Genomic DNA, 18193 nt, shown 5'->3' on the forward strand with positions numbered 1-18193 from the left:
GGGATCTTCTGTAATGCCGGTCAGGTGGAGGGATTTTCTGTAATACTTGTCAGGTAGAGGAATCGTCTGCAATACTGGTCACATGGAGGAAACTTCTGTAATGCCGGTCAGGTGGAGGGATCTTCTTTAATACTGGTCAGGTGGAGGGATCTTCTGCAATACTGGTCAGGTGGAGGGATCGTCTGCAATGCTGGTCTGGTGGAGGGATCTTCTGCAATGCTGGTCGGGTTAAGGAGACTTCTGTACTACTGGTCAGGTGGAGGAATCTTCTGCAATACTGGTCAGGTGGAGGAATCTTCTGTAATAGCGGTCAGGTGGATGAATCTTCTGTAATACTGGTCAGGTGGAGGAATCTTCTGTAATACTGGTCAGGTGGAGGAATCTTCTGTAATAGCGGTCAGGTGGAGGTATCTCTGCAATACTGGTCAGGTGGAGTAGTCTTCTGTAAGACTGGTCAGGTGGAGGGATCTTCTGCAATTATGGTCAGGTGGAGGAGTCTGCTGCAATGCTGGTCTGGTGGAGGGATCTTCTGCAATGCTGGTCTGGTGGAGGGATCTTCTGCAATGCTGGTCGGGTTGAGGAGACTTCTGTACTACTGGTCAGGTGGAGGAATCTTCTGCAATACTGGTCAGGTGGAGGAATCTTCTGTAATACTGGTCAGGTGGAGGAATCTTCTGTAATAGTGGTCAGGTGGAGGGATCTTCTGCAAAACTGGTCGGGTGGAGGGATCTTCTGCAATACTGGTCAGGTGGAGGGATCTTCTCTAATACTGGTCAGGTGGAGGAATCTTCTGAAATGCCGGTCAGGTGGAGGAATCATCTGTAATGCCAGTCAGGTGGAGGGATCTTGTGCAATACTAGTCAGGTGGAGGGATTTTCTGCAATGCAGGTAAGGTGGAGGGATCTTCTGTAATACTGGTCAGCTAGAGGGATCTTCTGCAATACTGGTCAGGTGGAGGGATCTTCTGCAATACTGGTCAGATGGAGGAATCTTCTGTAATGCCGGCCAGGTGGTGGGATCTTCTGCAATACTGGTCAGGTGGAGAGATCGTCTGCAATACTGGTCAGATGGAGGAATCTTCTGCAAAACCAGTCTGGTGGAGGAATCTTCTCTAATACTGGTCAGGTGGAGGGATCATCTGTAATACGGATCAGGTGGAGGAGTCTACTGCAATGCTGGTCTGGTGGAGGAATCTTCTGCAAAACTGGTCAGGTGGAGGAGTCTTCTGCAATACTGGTCAGGTGGAGGAGTCTTCTGTAATACTGGTCAGATGGAGGAATCTTCTGTAATGCTGGTCAGGTAGAGGAATCTTCAGTAATACTGGTCAGTTGGAGGAATCTTCTGCAATACTGGTCAGGTGGAGGAATCTTCTGCAATACTGGTCAGGTGGAGGAATCTTCAGTAATACTGGTCAGGTGGAGGAATCTTCTGTAATACTGGTCAGGTGGAGGAATCTTCTGCAATACCGGTCAGATGGAGGAATCTTCAGTAATACTGGTCAGGTGGAGGAATCTTCTGTAATGCTGGTCAGGTGGAGGCTTCTTCTGCAATACTGGTCAGTTGGAGGGATCTTCTGTAATACTGGTCAGTTGGAGGGATGTGCTGCAATGCTGCTCAGGTGGAGGCATCTTCTGCAATGCTGGTCAGGTGGAGGGATCTTCTGCAATACTGGTCAGGTGGAGGAATCTTCTGTAATACTAGTCAGGTGGAGGGATATTCTGCAAAGCTGGTCAGGTGGAGGGATCTTCTGCAATACTGGTCAGGTGGAGGAATCGTCTGCAATATTGGTCTGGTGGAGGGATGTTCTACAATGCTGGTCAGGTCAAGGTGTCTTCTGCAATGCTGATCAGATGGAGCGATCTTCTGCAAAACTGGTCAGGTGGAGGGATCTTCTGCAATACTGGTCAGATGGAGGAATCTTCTGTAATGCCGGCCAGGTGGAGGGGTCTTCTGCAATATTGGTCAGGTGGAGGGATCGTCTGCAATACTGGTCAGATGGAGGAATCTTCTGCAAAACCATTCTGGTGGAGGAATCTTCTCTAATACTGGTCAGGTGGAGGGATCATCTGTAATACGGATCAGGTGGAGGAGTCTACTGCAATGCTGGTCTGGTGGAGGAATCTTCTGCAAAACTGGTCAGGTGGAGGAGTCTTCTGCAATACTGGTCAGGTGGAGGAGTCTTCTGTAATACTGGTCAGATGGAGGAATCTTCTGTAATGCTGGTCAGGTAGAGGAATCTTCAGTAATACTGGTCAGGTGGAGGAATCTTCTGCAATACTGGTCAGGTGGAGGAATCTTCTGCAATACTGGTCAGGTGGAGGAATCTTCAGTAATGCTGGTCAGGTGGAGGAATCTTCTGTAATGCTGGTCAGGCGGAGGCATCTTCTGCAATACTGGTCAGGTGGAGGGATCTTCTGTAATACTGGTCAGGTGGAGGAATCTTCTGCAATACCGGTCAGGTGGAGGGATCTTCTGTAATACTGGTCAGGTGGAGGAATCTTCTGCAATACCGGTCAGATGGAGGAATCTTCAGTAATACTGGTCATGTGGAGGAATCTTCTGTAATGCTGGTCAGGTGGAGGCTTCTTCTGCAATACTGGTCAGTTGGAGGGATCTTCTGTAATACTGGTCAGTTGGAGGGATGTGCTGCAATGCTGCTCAGGTGGAGGCATCTTCTGCAATGCTGGTCAGGTGGAGGGATCTTCTGCAATACTGGTCAGGTGGAGGAATCTTCTGTAATACTAGTCAGGTGGAGGGATATTCTGCAAAGCTGGTCAGGTGGAGGGATCTTCTGCAATACTGGTCAGGTGGAGGAATCGTCTGCAATATTGGTCTGGTGGAGGGATGTTCTACAATGCTGGTCAGGTCAAGGTGTCTTCTGCAATGCTGATCAGATGGAGCGATCTTCTGCAAAACTGGTCAGGTGGAGGGATCTTCTGCAATACTGGTCAATGGAGGAATCTTCTGTAATGCCGGCCAGGTGGAGGGATCTTCTGCAATATTGGTCAGGTGGAGGGATCGTCTGCAATACTGGTCAGATGGAGGAATCTTCTGCAAAACCATTCTGGTGGAGGAATCTTCTCTAATACTGGTCAGGTGGAGGGATCATCTGTAATACGGATCAGGTGGAGGAGTCTACTGCAATGCTGGTCTGGTGGAGGAATCTTCTGCAAAACTGGTCAGGTGGAGGAGTCTTCTGCAATACTGGTCAGGTGGAGGAGTCTTCTGGAATACTGGTCAGATGGAGGAATCTTCTGTAATGCTGGTCAGGTAGAGGAATCTTCAGTAATACTGGTCAGGTGGAGGAATCTTCTGCAATACTGGTCAGGTGGAGAAATCTTCAGTAATACTGGTCAGGTGGAGGAATCTTCTGTAATGCTGGTCAGGTGGAGGCATCTTCTGCAATACTGGTCAGGTGGAGGGATCTTCTGTAATACTGGTCAGGTGGAGGAATCTTCTGTAATACTAGTCAGGTGGAGGGATATTCTGCAAAGCTGGTCAGGTGGAGGGATCTTCTGAAATACTGGTCAGGTGGAGGAATCGTCTGCAATATTGGTCTGGTGGAGGGTTGTTCTAAAATGCTGGTTAGGTCAAGGTGTCTTCTGCAATGCTGATCAGACGGAGCGATCTTCTGCAATACTGGTCAGGTGGAGGAGTCTTCCGTAAGACTGGTCACGTGGTGGAGTCTTCTGTAATACGGGTCAGGTGGCGGGATCTTCTGCAATACTGGTCAGGTGGAGGAATCTTCTCTAATACTGGTCGGGTGAAGGTATATTCTGTAATAGTGGTCAGGTGGAGGAATCATCTGCAATACCGGTCAAGTGGAGGAATCTTCTGCAATACTGGTCAGGTGAAGGGATCTTCTGTAATATTGGTCAGGTGGAGGAGTCTTCTGCAATGCTAGTCAGGTGGAGGGAACTTCTGCAATACTGGTCAGGTGGAGGAATCTTCTGTAATACTAGTCAGGTGGAGGGATATTCGGCAAAGCTGGTCAGGTGGAGGGATCTTCTGCAATACTGGTCAGGTGGAGGCATCCTCTGTAATACTGGTCAGATGGAGGAATCTTCTGCAATACTGGTCAGGTGAAGGGATCTTCTGTAATATTGGTCAGGTGGAGGAGTCTTCTGAAATGCTGGTCAGGTGGATGAATCTTCTGCACTACAGGTCAGGTGGAGGAATCTTCTGCAATAGTGGTCAGTTGGAGGGATCTTCTGCAAAACTGGTCAGGTGGAGGGATCTTCTGCAATACTGGTCAGGTGGAGGAGTCTTCCATAAGACTGGTCAGGTGGTGGAGCCTTCTGTAATAAGGGTCAGATGGCGGGATCTTCTGCCATACTGGTCAGGTGGAGGAATCTTCTCTAATACTGGTCAGGTGGAGGAATCATCTGCAATAGTGGTCAAGTGGAGGAATCTTCTGCAAAAATGGTCGGGTGGAGGGATCTTCTGCAATACTGCTCATTTCGAGGGATCTTCTGAAAAACTGGTCAGGTGGAGGAATCTTCGGTAATACTGGTCAGGTGGAGGAATCTTTTGCAATGCTGGCCTGGTGGAGGAATCTTCTGCAATACTGGTCAGGTGGAGGGATCTTCTGCTATGATGGTCACATGGAGGAATCTTGTCTAATACTGGTCAGGTGGAGGGATCTCCTGCAATACTGGTCGGGTGGAGGGATCTTCTGTAATACTGATCAGGTGGAGGGATATTGTGCAAAGCTGGTCAGCTGGTGGACACCTCTGTAATACTAGTCAGGAGGAAGATTCTTCTGTAATAGTGGTCATGGGGAGAGATCTTCTGCAATACTGGTCAGGTGGAGGAATCTTCTGTAATACTGGTCAGGTGGAAGAATCTTTTACAATGCTGGCCCGGTAGAGGAATCTTCTGTAATACTGGTCAGGTGGAGGAATCTTTTGCAATGCTGGCCCGGTAGAGGGATCTTCTGCAAAACTGGTCAGGTGGAGGAATCTTCTGTAATACTGGTCAGGTGGAAGAATCATCTGTAATACTCGTCAGGCAGAGGAATCTTCTGCAATGCTGGTCAGGTGGAGGCATCTTCTGCAATACTGGTCAAGTGGAGGAATCTTCTGTAATGCTGGTCAGGTGGAGGAATCTTCTCGAATACGAGTCAGGTGGAGGGAGCATCTGCAATGCTGCTCTGGTGGAGGGATCTTCTGCAATGCTGGTCTGGTGGAGGGATCTTCTGCAATGCTGGTCGGGTTGAGGAGACTTCTGTACTACTGGTCAGGTGGAGGAATCTTCTGCAATACTGGTCAGGTGGAGGAATCTTCTGTAATACTGGTCAGGTGGAGGAATCTTCTGCAACAGTGGTCAGGTGGAGGGATCTTCTGCAAAACTGGTCGGGCGGAGGGATCTTCTGCAATACTGGTCAGGTGGAGGAATCATGTGCAATACTGTTCAAGTGGAGGAATCGACTGCAATACTGGTTTGGTGGAGGAGTCTTCTGTAATACTGGTCAGGTGGACGGATCGTCTGCAATACTGGTCAGGTGGAGGAATCTTCTGCAATGCTGGCCAGGTGGAGTTATCTTCTGTAAAACTGGTCAGGTGGAGGAATCTTCAGAAATACTGGTCAGGTGGAGCATTCTTCTGCAATACTGGTCAGGTGGAGGAAACGTCTGAAATACTGTTCAGTTGGAGGGATCTTCTGCAATGCTGCTCAGGCGGAGGGATCTTCTGCAATGCTAGTCAGGTGGAGGGATCTTCTGCAATACTGGTCAGGTGGAGGAATCTTCTGTAATACTAGTCAGGTGGAGGGATCTTCTGCAATACTGGTCAGGTGGAGGGATCTTCTGCAATACTGGTCATGTGAAGGTGTCCTCTGCACTACTGGTCAGGTGGAGGAGTCTTCCGTAAGACTGGTCAGGTGGTGGAGTCTTCTGTAATATGGGTCAGGTGGAGGGATCTTCTGCAATATTGGTCTGGTGGAGGGATGTTCTACAATGCTGGTCAGGTCAAGGTGTCTTCTGCAATACTGGTCAGATGGAGGAATCTTCCGTAAGACTGGTCAGGTGGTGGAGTCTTCTCTAATACTGGTCAGGTGGAGTGATCTTCTGCAATACTGGTCGGGTGGAGGGATATTCTGTAATACTGGTCAGGTGGAGGAATCATCTGCAATATTGGTCAAGTGGAGGAATCTTCTCCAATACTGGTCAGGTGGAGGAATCTTCTGTAAAACTGGTCAGGTGGAGGAATCTTCAGTAATACTGGTCAGGTGGAGGAATCTTCTGTAATACTGGTCAGGTGGAGGAGTCTTCTGCAATGCTGGTCAGGTGGAGGGATCTTCTGCAATACTGGTCAGGTGGAGGAGTCTTCCATAAGACTGGTCAGGTGGTGGAGCCTTCTGTAATAAGGGTCAGATGGCGGGATCTTCTGCCATACTGGTCAGGTGGAGGAATCTTCTCTAATACTGGTCAGGTGGAGGAATCATCTGCAATACTGGTCAAGTGGAGGAATCTTCTGCAAAAATGGTCGGGTGGAGGGATCTTCTGCAATACTGCTCATTTCGAGGGATCTTCTGAAAAACTGGTCAGGTGGAGGAATCTTCGGTAATACTGGTCAGGTGGAGGAATCTTTTGCAATGCTGGCCCGGTGGAGGAATCTTCTGCAATACTGGTCAGGTGGAGGGATCTTCTGCTATGATGGTCACATGGAGGAATCTTGTCTAATACTGGTCAGGTGGAGGGATCTCCTGCAATACTGGTCGGGTGGAGGGATCTTCTGTAATACTGATCAGGTGGAGGGATATTGTGCAAAGCTGGTCAGCTGGTGGAAACCTCTGTAATACTAGTCAGGAGGAAGATTCTTCTGTAATAGTGGTCATGGGGAGAGATCTTCTGCAATACTGGTCAGGTGGAGGAATCTTCTGTAATACTGGTCAGGTGGAAGAATCTTTTGCAATGCTGGCCCGGTAGAGGAATCTTCTGTAATACTGGTCAGGTGGAGGAATCTTTTGCAATGCTGGCCCGGTAGAGGGATCTTCTGCAAAACTGGTCAGGTGGAGGAATCTTCTGTAATACTGGTCAGGTGGAGGAATCATCTGTAATACTCGTCAGGCGGAGGAATCTTCTGCAATGCTGGTCAGGTGGAGGCATCTTCTGCAATACTGGTCAAGTGGAGGAATCTTCTGTAATGCTGGTCAGGTGGAGGAATCTTGTCTAATACTGGTCAGGTGGAGGGATCTTCTGTAACACTGATAAGGTGGAGGAATCATCTGCAAAACTGTTAAAGTGGAGGAATCTTTTCCAATACTGGTTAGGTGGAGGAATCTTCTGTAATACTGGTCAGGTGGAGGGATATTGTGCAAAGCTGGTCCGCTGGTGGACACCTCTGTAATACTAGTCAGGAGGAAGATTCTTCTGTAATAGTGGTCATGGAGAGGGATCTTCTGCAAAACTGCTCAGGTGGAGGGATCTTCTGCAATACTGGTCAGGTGGAGGAATCTTCTGTAATACTGGTCAGGTGGAGGAATCTTTTGTCATGCTGGCCCGGTAGAGGGATCTTCTGTCGTACTGGTCAGGTGGAGGAATCTTCTGTAATACTGGTCAAGTGGAGGAATCTTCTGTAATACTGGTCAGGTGGAGGAATCTTGTCTAATACTGGTCAGGTGGAGGGATCTTCTGTAACACTGATAAGGTGGAAAAATCATCTGCAAAACTGTTAAAGTGGAGGAATCTTTTCCAATACTGGTTAGGTGGAGGAATCTTCTGTAATACTGGTCAGGTGGAGGGATATTGTGCAAAGCTGGTCCGCTGGTGGACACCTCTGTAATACTAGTCAGGAGGAAGATTCTTCTGTAATAGTGGTCATGGAGAGGGATCTTCTGCAAAACTGCTCAGGTGGAGGGATCTTCTGCAATACTGGTCAGGTGGAGGAATCTTCTGTAATACTGGTCAGGTGGAGGAATCTTTTGTCATGCTGGCCCGGTAGAGGGATCTTCTGTCGTACTGGTCAGGTGGAGGAATCATCTGTAATACTCGTCAGGTGGAGGAGTCTTCTGCAATGCTGGTCAGGTGGAGGAATCTTCTGTAATACTGGTCAGGTGGAGGAATCTTCACTAATACTGGTCAGGTGGAGGGATCTTCTGGAATACTGGTCGGGTGGAAGGATCTTCTGTAATACTGGACAGGTGGAGGAATCATCTGCAATGCTGGTCAAGTGGATGAATCTTCTCCAATACTCGTCAGGTGGAGGAAACTTCTGTAATACTGGTCAGGTGGAGGGATCTTCTGCAAAGCTGGTCAGGTGGAGGGATCTTCTGCGATACTAGTCAGGTTGAGGAGCCTTCTGTAATGCTCGTCAGGTGGAGGTATCTTCTGCAATACTGGTCAGGTGGAGGGATCTTCTGTAAAACTGGTCAGGTGGAGGAATCGTCAGTAGTACTGGTCAGGTGGAGGGATCTTCTGCAATACAGGTCAGATGGAGGAATCTTCTGCAATACTGGTCAGGTGGTGGAATCTTCTGTAATACTGGTCAGGTGGAGGAATCCTCTGTAATACTAGGCAGGTGGAGGGATCTTCTGCAAAGCTGGTCAGTTGGAGGGACCTTCTGCAATACTGGTCAGGTGGAGGAATCCTCTGTAATACTGCTAAGGTAGAGGAATCTTCTGTAATACTGATCAGGTGAAGGTGTCTTCGACAATACTGGTCAGATGGAGCGATATTCTGCAATACTGGTCAGGTGGAGGAGTATTCCGTTAGACTGGTCAGGTGGTGGAGTCTTCTGTAATACGGGTCAGGTGGAGGGATCTTCTGCAATACTGGTCAGGTTGAGGAGTCTTCTGCAATGCTGATCGGGAGGAGCAATCTTCTGTAATACTGGTCAGGTGGAGGAATCTTGTCTAATACTGGTCAGGTGGAGGGATCTTCTGTAACACTGATGAGGTGGAGGAATCATCTGCAATACTGTTAAAGTGGAGGAATCTTTTCCAATACTGGTTAGGTGGAGGAATCTTCTGTAATACTGGTCAGGTGGAGGGACATTGTGCCAAGCTGGTCAGCTGGTGGACACCTCTGTAATACTAGTCAGGAGGAAGATTCTTCTGTAATAGTGGTCATGGAGAGGGATCTTCTGCAAAACTGCTCAGGTGGAGGGATCTTCTGCAATACTGGTCAGGTGGAGGAATCTTCTGTAATCCTGGTCAGGTGGAGGAATCTTTTGTAACGCTGGCCCGGTAGAGGGATCTTCTGTCATACTGGTCAGGTGGAGGAATCTTCTGCAATACTGGTCAGGTGGAGGGATCTTCTGTAATACTGCTCAGGTGGAAGGATCTTCTGCAAAACTGGTCAGGTGGAGGAATCTTCTGTAATGCTGGTCAGGTGGAGGAATCATCTGTAATACTCGTCAGGTGGAGGAATCTTCTGCAATGCTGGTCAGGTGGAGGAATCCTCTGTAATAATGGTCAGGTGGAGGAATCTTCTGTAATACTGGTAAGGTGTAGGTGTCTTCTGCAATAGTTGTCAGATGGAGCGATCTTCTGCAATACTGGTCAGGTGGAGGAGTCTTCCGTAAGACTGGTCAGGTGGTGGAGTCTTCTGTAATATTGGTCAGGTGGACGGATCTTCTGCAATATTGGTCTGGTGGAGGGATGTTCTACAATGCTGGTCAGGTCAAGGTGTCTTCTGCAATGCTGGTCAGATGGAGCGATCTTCTGCAATACTGGTCAGGTGGAGGAGTATTCCGTTAGACTGGTCAGGTGGTGGAGTCTTCTGTAATACGGGTCAGGTGGAGGGATCTTCTGCAATACTGGTCAGGTTGAGGAGTCTTCTGCAATGCTGGTCGGGAGGAGCAATCTTCTGCAATACTGGTCAGGTGGAGGAGTCTTCTGTAATACTGGTCGGGTGGATGGATCTTCTGCAATTCTGGTCAGACGGATGCGTCTTCTGCAATGCTGGTCAGGTGAAGGGATCTTCGGCAATACTGGTCAGGTGGAGGGATCTTCTGCAATACTGGTCAGGTGGAGGAGTCTTCTGTGATACTTGTCATGTGCAGGGACATTTTGTAATACTGTTCAGGTAGAGGAATCTTCTGCAATACGAGTCAGGTGGAGGGAGCATCTGCAATGCTGCTCTGGTGGAGGGATCTTCTGCAATGCTGGTCTGGTGGAGGGATCTTCTGCAATGCTGGTCGGGTTGAGGAGACTTCTGTACTACTGGTCAGGTGGAGGAATCTTCTGCAATACTGGTCAGGTGGAGGAATCTTCTGTAATACTGGTCAGGTGGAGGAATCTTTTGTAACGCTGGCCCGGTAGAGGGATCTTCTGTCATACTGGTCAGGTGGAAGAATCTTCTGCAATACTGGTCAGGTGGAGGGATCTTCTGTAATACTGCTCAGGTGGAAGGATCTTCTGCAAAACTGGTCAGGTGGAGGAATCTTCTGTAATGCTGGTCAGGTGGAGGAATCATCTGTAATACTCGTCAGGTGGAGGAATCTTCTGCAATGCTGGTCAGGTGGAGGAATCCTCTTTAATAATGGTCAGGTGGAGGAATCTTCTGTAATACTGGTAAGGTGTAGGTGTCTTCTGCAATAGTTGTCAGATGGAGTGATCTTCTGCAATACTGGTCAGGTGGAGGAGTCTTCCGTAAGACTGGTCAGGTGGTGGAGTCTTCTGTAATATTGGTCAGGTGGACGGATCTTCTGCAATATTGGTCTGGTGGAGGGATGTTCTACAATGCTGGTCAGGTCAAGGTGTCTTCTGCAATGCTGGTCAGATGGAGCGATCTTCTGCAATACTGGTCAGGTGGAGGAGTATTCCGTTAGACTGGTCAGGTGGTGGAGTCTTCTGTAATACTGGTCAGGTGGAGGGATCTTCTGTAATACTGCTCAGGTGGAAGGATCTTCTGCAAAACTGGTCAGGTGGAGGAATCTTCTGTAATGCTGGTCAGGTGGAGGAATCATCTGTAATACTCGTCAGGTGGAGGAATCTTCTGCAATGCTGGTCAGGTGGAGGAATCCTCTGTAATAATGGTCAGGTGGAGGAATCTTCTGTAATACTGGTAAGGTGTAGGTGTCTTCTGCAATGGTTGTCAGATGGAGCGATCTTCTGCAATACTGGTCAGGTGGAGGAGTCTTCCGTAAGACTGGTCAGGTGGTGGAGTCTTCTGTAATATTGGTCAGGTGGACGGATCTTCTGCAATATTGGTCTGGTGGAGGGATGTTCTACAATGCTGGTCAGGTCAAGGTGTCTTCTGCAATGCTGGTCAGATGGAGCGATCTTCTGCAATACTGGTCAGGTGGAGGAGTATTCCGTTAGACTGGTCAGGTGGTGGAGTCTTCTGTAATACGGGTCAGGTGGAGGGACCTTCTGCAATACTGGTCAGGTTGAGGAGTCTTCTGCAATGCTGGTCGGGAGGAGCAATCTTCTGCAAAACTGGTCAGGTGGAGGAGTCTTCTGTAATACTGGTCGGGTGGATGGATCTTCTGCAATTCTGGTCAGACGGATGCGTCTTCTGCAATGCTGGTCAGGTGAAGGGATCTTCGGCAATACTGGTCAGGTGGAGGGATCTTCTGCAATACTGGTCAGGTGGAGGAGTCTTCTGTGATACTTGTCATGTGCAGGGACATTTTGTAATATTGGTCAGGTGGAGGAGTCTTCGGTAATACTGTTCAGGTAGAGGAATCTTCTGCAATACAAGTCAGGTGGAGGGAGCATCTGCAATGCTGCTCTGGTGGAGGGATCTTCTGCAATGCTGGTCTGGTGGAGGGATCTTCTGCAATGCTGGTCGGGTTGAGGAGACTTCTGTACTACTGGTCAGGTGGAGGAATCTTCTGCAATACTGGTCAGGTGGAGGAATCTTCTGTAATACTGGTCAGGTGGAGGAATCTTCTGTAACAGTGGTCAGGTGGAGGGATCTTCTGCAAAACTGGTCGGGCGGAGGGATCTTCTGCAATACTGGTCAGGTGGAGGAATCACGTGCAATACTGTTCAAGTGGAGGAATCGACTGCAATACTGGTTTGGTGGAGGAGTCTTCTGTAATACTGGTCAGGTGGACGGATCGTCTGCAATACTGGTCAGGTGCTGGAATCTTCTGTAATACTGGTCAGGTGGAGGAATCTTCTGCAATGCTGGCCAGGTGGAGGGATCTTCTGTAAAACTGGTCAGGTGGAGGAATCTTCAGTAATACTGGTCAGGTGGAGCATTCTTCTGCAATACTGGTCAGGTGGAGGAAACATCTGAAAGACTGGTCAGGTGGAGGAATCTTCAGTAATACTGGTCAGTTGGAGGAATCTTCTGTAATGCTGGTCAGGTGGAGGCATCTTCTGCAATGCTGGTCAGGTGGAGAGATCTTCTGTAATACTGGTCAGTTGGAGGGATCTTCTGTAATACTAGTCAGGTGGAGGGATCTTCTGCAATACTGGTCAGGTGGAGGGATCTTCTGCAATACTGGTCATGTGAAGGTGTCCTCTGCACTACTGGTCAGGTGGAGGAGTCTTCCGTTAGACTGGTCAGGTGGTGGAGTCTTCTGTAATATGGGTCAGGTGGAGGGATGTTCTACAATGCTGGTCAGGTCAAGGTGTCTTCTGCAATACTGGTCAGATGGAGGAATCTTCCGTAAGACTGGTCAGGTGGTGGAGTCTTCTGCAATACTGGTCAGGTGGAGGAATCTTCTGCAATGCTGGCCAGGTGGAGGGATCTTCTGTAAAACTGGTCAGGTGGAGGAATCTTCAGTAATACTGGTCAGGTGGAGCATTCTTCTGCAATACTGGTCAGGTGGAGGAAACATCTGAAATACTGGTCAGGTGGAGGAATCTTCAGTAATACTGGTCAGGTGGAGGAATCTTCTGTAATGTTGCTCAGGTGGAGGGATCTTCTGCAATGCTAGTCTGGTGGAGGGATCTTCTGCAATACTGGTCAGGTGGAGGAATCTTCTGTAATACTAGTCAGGTGGAGGGATCTTCTGCAATACTGGTCAGGTGGAGGGATCTTCTGCAATACTGGTCATGTGAAGGTGTCCTCTGCACTACTGGTCAGGTGGAGGAGTCTTCCGTTAGACTGGTCAGGTGGTGGAGTCTTCTGTAATATGGGTCAGGTGGAGGGATCTTCTGCAATATTGGTCTGGTGGAGGGATGTTCTACAATGCTGGTCAGGTCAAGGTGTCTTCTGCAATACTGGTCAGATGGAGGAATCTTCCGTAAGACTGGTCAGGTGGTGGAGTCTTCTCTAATACTGGTCAGGTGGAGTGATCTTCTGCAATACTGGTCGGGTGGAGGGATATTCTGTAATACTGGTCAGGTGGAGGAATCATCTGCAATATTGGTCAAGTGGAGGAATCTTCTCCAATACTGGTCAGGTGGAGGAATCTTCTGTAAAACTGGTCAGGTGGAGGAATCTTCAATAATACTGGTCAGGTGGAGGAATCTTCTGTAATACTGGTCAGGTGGAGGAATCTTCTGCAATGCTGGTCAGGTGGAGGGATCTTCTGCAACACTGGTCAGGTGGAGGAGTCTTCCATAAGACTGGTCAGGTGGTGGAGCCTTCTGTAATAAGGGTCAGAGGGCGGGATCTTCTGCCATACTGGTCAGGTGGAGGAATCTTCTCTAACACTGGTCAGGTGGAGGAATCATCTGCAATACTGGTCAAGTGGAGGAATCTTCTGCAAAAATGGTCGGGTGGAGGGATCTTCTGCAATACTGCTCATTTCGAGGGATCTTCTGAAAAACTGGTCAGGAGGAGAAATCTTCGGTAATACTGGTCAGGTGGAAGAATCTTTTGCAATGCTGGCCCGGTGGAGGAATCTTCTGCAATACTGGTCAGGTGGAGGGATTTTCTGCTATGATGGTCACATGGAGGAATCTTGTCTAATACTGGTCAGGTGGAGGGATCTCCTGCAATACTGGTCGGGTGGAGGGATCTTCTGTAATACTGATCAGGTGGAGGGATATTGTGCAAAGCTGGTCAGCTGGTGGACACCTCTGTATTACTAGTCAGGAGGAAGATTCTTCTGTAATAGTGGTCATGGGGAGAGATCTTCTGCAATACTGGTCAGGTGGAGGAATCTTCTGTAATACTGGTCAGGTGGAGGAATCTTTTGCAATGCTGGCCCGGTAGAGGAATCTTCTGTAATACTGGTCAGGTGGAGGAATCTTTTGCAATGCTGGCCCGGTAGAGGGATCTTCTGCAAAACTGGTCAGGTGGAGGAATCTTCTGTAATACTGGTCAGGTGGAAGAATCATCTGTAATACTCGTCAGGCAGAGGAATCTTCTGCAATGCTGGTCAGGTGGAGGCATCTTCTGCAATACTGGTCAAGTGGAGGAATCTTCTGTAATGCTGGTCAGGTGGAGGAATCTTCTCGAATACGAGTCAGGTGGAGGGAGCATCTGCAATGCTGCTCTGGTGGAGGGATCTTCTGCAATGCTGGTCTGGTGGAGGGATCTTCTGCAATGCTGGTCGGGTTGAGGAGACTTCTGTACTACTGGTCAGGTGGAGGAATCTTCTGCAATACTGGTCAGGTGGAGGAATCTTCTGTAATACTGGTCAGGTGGAGGAATCTTCTGCAACAGTGGTCAGGTGGAGGGATCTTCTGCAAAACTGGTCGGGCGGAGGGATCTTCTGCAATACTGGTCAGGTGGAGGAATCATGTGCAATACTGTTCAAGTGGAGGAATCGACTGCAATACTGGTTTGGTGGAGGAGTCTTCTGTAATACTGGTCAGGTGGACGGATCGTCTGCAATACTGGTCAGGTGGAGGAATCTTCTGCAATGCTGGCCAGGTGGAGTTATCTTCTGTAAAACTGGTCAGGTGGAGGAATCTTCAGAAATACTGGTCAGGTGGAGCATTCTTCTGCAATACTGGTCAGGTGGAGGAAACGTCTGAAATACTGTTCAGTTGGAGGGATCTTCTGCAATGCTGCTCAGGCGGAGGGATCTTCTGCAATGCTAGTCAGGTGGAGGGATCTTCTGCAATACTGGTCAGGTGGAGGAATCTTCTGTAATACTAGTCAGGTGGAGGGATCTTCTGCAATACTGGTCAGGTGGAGGGATCTTCTGCAATACTGGTCATGTGAAGGTGTCCTCTGCACTACTGGTCAGGTGGAGGAGTCTTCCGTAAGACTGGTCAGGTGGTGGAGTCTTCTGTAATATGGGTCAGGTGGAGGGATCTTCTGCAATATTGGTCTGGTGGAGGGATGTTCTACAATGCTGGTCAGGTCAAGGTGTCTTCTGCAATACTGGTCAGATGGAGGAATCTTCCGTAAGACTGGTCAGGTGGTGGAGTCTTCTCTAATACTGGTCAGGTGGAGTGATCTTCTGCAATACTGGTCGGGTGGAGGGATATTCTGTAATACTGGTCAGGTGGAGGAATCATCTGCAATATTGGTCAAGTGGAGGAATCTTCTCCAATACTGGTCAGGTGGAGGAATCTTCTGTAAAACTGGTCAGGTGGAGGAATCTTCAGTAATACTGGTCAGGTGGAGGAATCTTCTGTAATACTGGTCAGGTGGAGGAGTCTTCTGCAATGCTGGTCAGGTGGAGGGATCTTCTGCAATACTGGTCAGGTGGAGGAGTCTTCCATAAGACTGGTCAGGTGGTGGAGCCTTCTGTAATAAGGGTCAGATGGCGGGATCTTCTGCCATACTGGTCAGGTGGAGGAATCTTCTCTAATACTGGTCAGGTGGAGGAATCATCTGCAATACTGGTCAAGTGGAGGAATCTTCTGCAAAAATGGTCGGGTGGAGGGATCTTCTGCAATACTGCTCATTTCGAGGGATCTTCTGAAAAACTGGTCAGGTGGAGGAATCTTCGGTAATACTGGTCAGGTGGAGGAATCTTTTGCAATGCTGGCCCGGTGGAGGAATCTTCTGCAATACTGGTCAGGTGGAGGGATCTTCTGCTATGATGGTCACATGGAGGAATCTTGTCTAATACTGGTCAGGTGGAGGGATCTCCTGCAATACTGGTCGGGTGGAGGGATCTTCTGTAATACTGATCAGGTGGAGGGATATTGTGCAAAGCTGGTCAGCTGGTGGAAACCTCTGTAATACTAGTCAGGAGGAAGATTCTTCTGTAATAGTGGTCATGGGGAGAGATCTTCTGCAATACTGGTCAGGTGGAGGAATCTTCTGTAATACTGGTCAGGTGGAAGAATCTTTTGCAATGCTGGCCCGGTAGAGGAATCTTCTGTAATACTGGTCAGGTGGAGGAATCTTTTGCAATGCTGGCCCGGTAGAGGGATCTTCTGCAAAACTGGTCAGGTGGAGGAATCTTCTGTAATACTGGTCAGGTGGAGGAATCATCTGTAATACTCGTCAGGCGGAGGAATCTTCTGCAATGCTGGTCAGGTGGAGGCATCTTCTGCAATACTGGTCAAGTGGAGGAATCTTCTGTAATGCTGGTCAGGTGGAGGAATCTTGTCTAATACTGGTCAGGTGGAGGGATCTTCTGTAACACTGATAAGGTGGAGGAATCATCTGCAAAACTGTTAAAGTGGAGGAATCTTTTCCAATACTGGTTAGGTGGAGGAATCTTCTGTAATACTGGTCAGGTGGAGGGATATTGTGCAAAGCTGGTCCGCTGGTGGACACCTCTGTAATACTAGTCAGGAGGAAGATTCTTCTGTAATAGTGGTCATGGAGAGGGATCTTCTGCAAAACTGCTCAGGTGGAGGGATCTTCTGCAATACTGGTCAGGTGGAGGAATCTTCTGTAATACTGGTCAGGTGGAGGAATCTTTTGTCATGCTGGCCCGGTAGAGGGATCTTCTGTCGTACTGGTCAGGTGGAGGAATCTTCTGTAATACTGGTCAAGTGGAGGAATCTTCTGTAATACTGGTCAGGTGGAGGAATCTTGTCTAATACTGGTCAGGTGGAGGGATCTTCTGTAACACTGATAAGGTGGAAAAATCATCTGCAAAACTGTTAAAGTGGAGGAATCTTTTCCAATACTGGTTAGGTGGAGGAATCTTCTGTAATACTGGTCAGGTGGAGGGATATTGTGCAAAGCTGGTCCGCTGGTGGACACCTCTGTAATACTAGTCAGGAGGAAGATTCTTCTGTAATAGTGGTCATGGAGAGGGATCTTCTGCAAAACTGCTCAGGTGGAGGGATCTTCTGCAATACTGGTCAGGTGGAGGAATCTTCTGTAATACTGGTCAGGTGGAGGAATCTTTTGTCATGCTGGCCCGGTAGAGGGATCTTCTGTCGTACTGGTCAGGTGGAGGAATCATCTGTAATACTCGTCAGGTGGAGGAGTCTTCTGCAATGCTGGTCAGGTGGAGGAATCTTCTGTAATACTGGTCAGGTGGAGGAATCTTCACTAATACTGGTCAGGTGGAGGGATCTTCTGGAATACTGGTCGGGTGGAAGGATCTTCTGTAATACTGGACAGGTGGAGGAATCATCTGCAATGCTGGTCAAGTGGATGAATCTTCTCCAATACTCGTCAGGTGGAGGAAACTTCTGTAATACTGGTCAGGTGGAGGGATCTTCTGCAAAGCTGGTCAGGTGGAGGGATCTTCTGCGATACTAGTCAGGTTGAGGAGCCTTCTGTAATGCTCGTCAGGTGGAGGTATCTTCTGCAATACTGGTCAGGTGGAGGGATCTTCTGTAAAACTGGTCAGGTGGAGGAATCGTCAGTAGTACTGGTCAGGTGGAGGGATCTTCTGCAATACAGGTCAGATGGAGGAATCTTCTGCAATACTGGTCAGGTGGTGGAATCTTCTGTAATACTGGTCAGGTGGAGGAATCCTCTGTAATACTAGGCAGGTGGAGGGATCTTCTGCAAAGCTGGTCAGTTGGAGGGACCTTCTGCAATACTGGTCAGGTGGAGGAATCCTCTGTAATACTGCTAAGGTAGAGGAATCTTCTGTAATACTGATCAGGTGAAGGTGTCTTCGACAATACTGGTCAGATGGAGCGATATTCTGCAATACTGGTCAGGTGGAGGAGTATTCCGTTAGACTGGTCAGGTGGTGGAGTCTTCTGTAATACGGGTCAGGTGGAGGGATCTTCTGCAATACTGGTCAGGTTGAGGAGTCTTCTGCAATGCTGATCGGGAGGAGCAATCTTCTGTAATACTGGTCAGGTGGAGGAATCTTGTCTAATACTGGTCAGGTGGAGGGATCTTCTGTAACACTGATGAGGTGGAGGAATCATCTGCAATACTGTTAAAGTGGAGGAATCTTTTCCAATACTGGTTAGGTGGAGGAATCTTCTGTAATACTGGTCAGGTGGAGGGACATTGTGC

Source organism: Heterodontus francisci, chromosome 8, assembly GCF_036365525.1.
Source record: "Heterodontus francisci isolate sHetFra1 chromosome 8, sHetFra1.hap1, whole genome shotgun sequence".
In the NCBI taxonomy this organism is placed as follows: Eukaryota; Metazoa; Chordata; class Chondrichthyes; order Heterodontiformes; family Heterodontidae; genus Heterodontus; species Heterodontus francisci.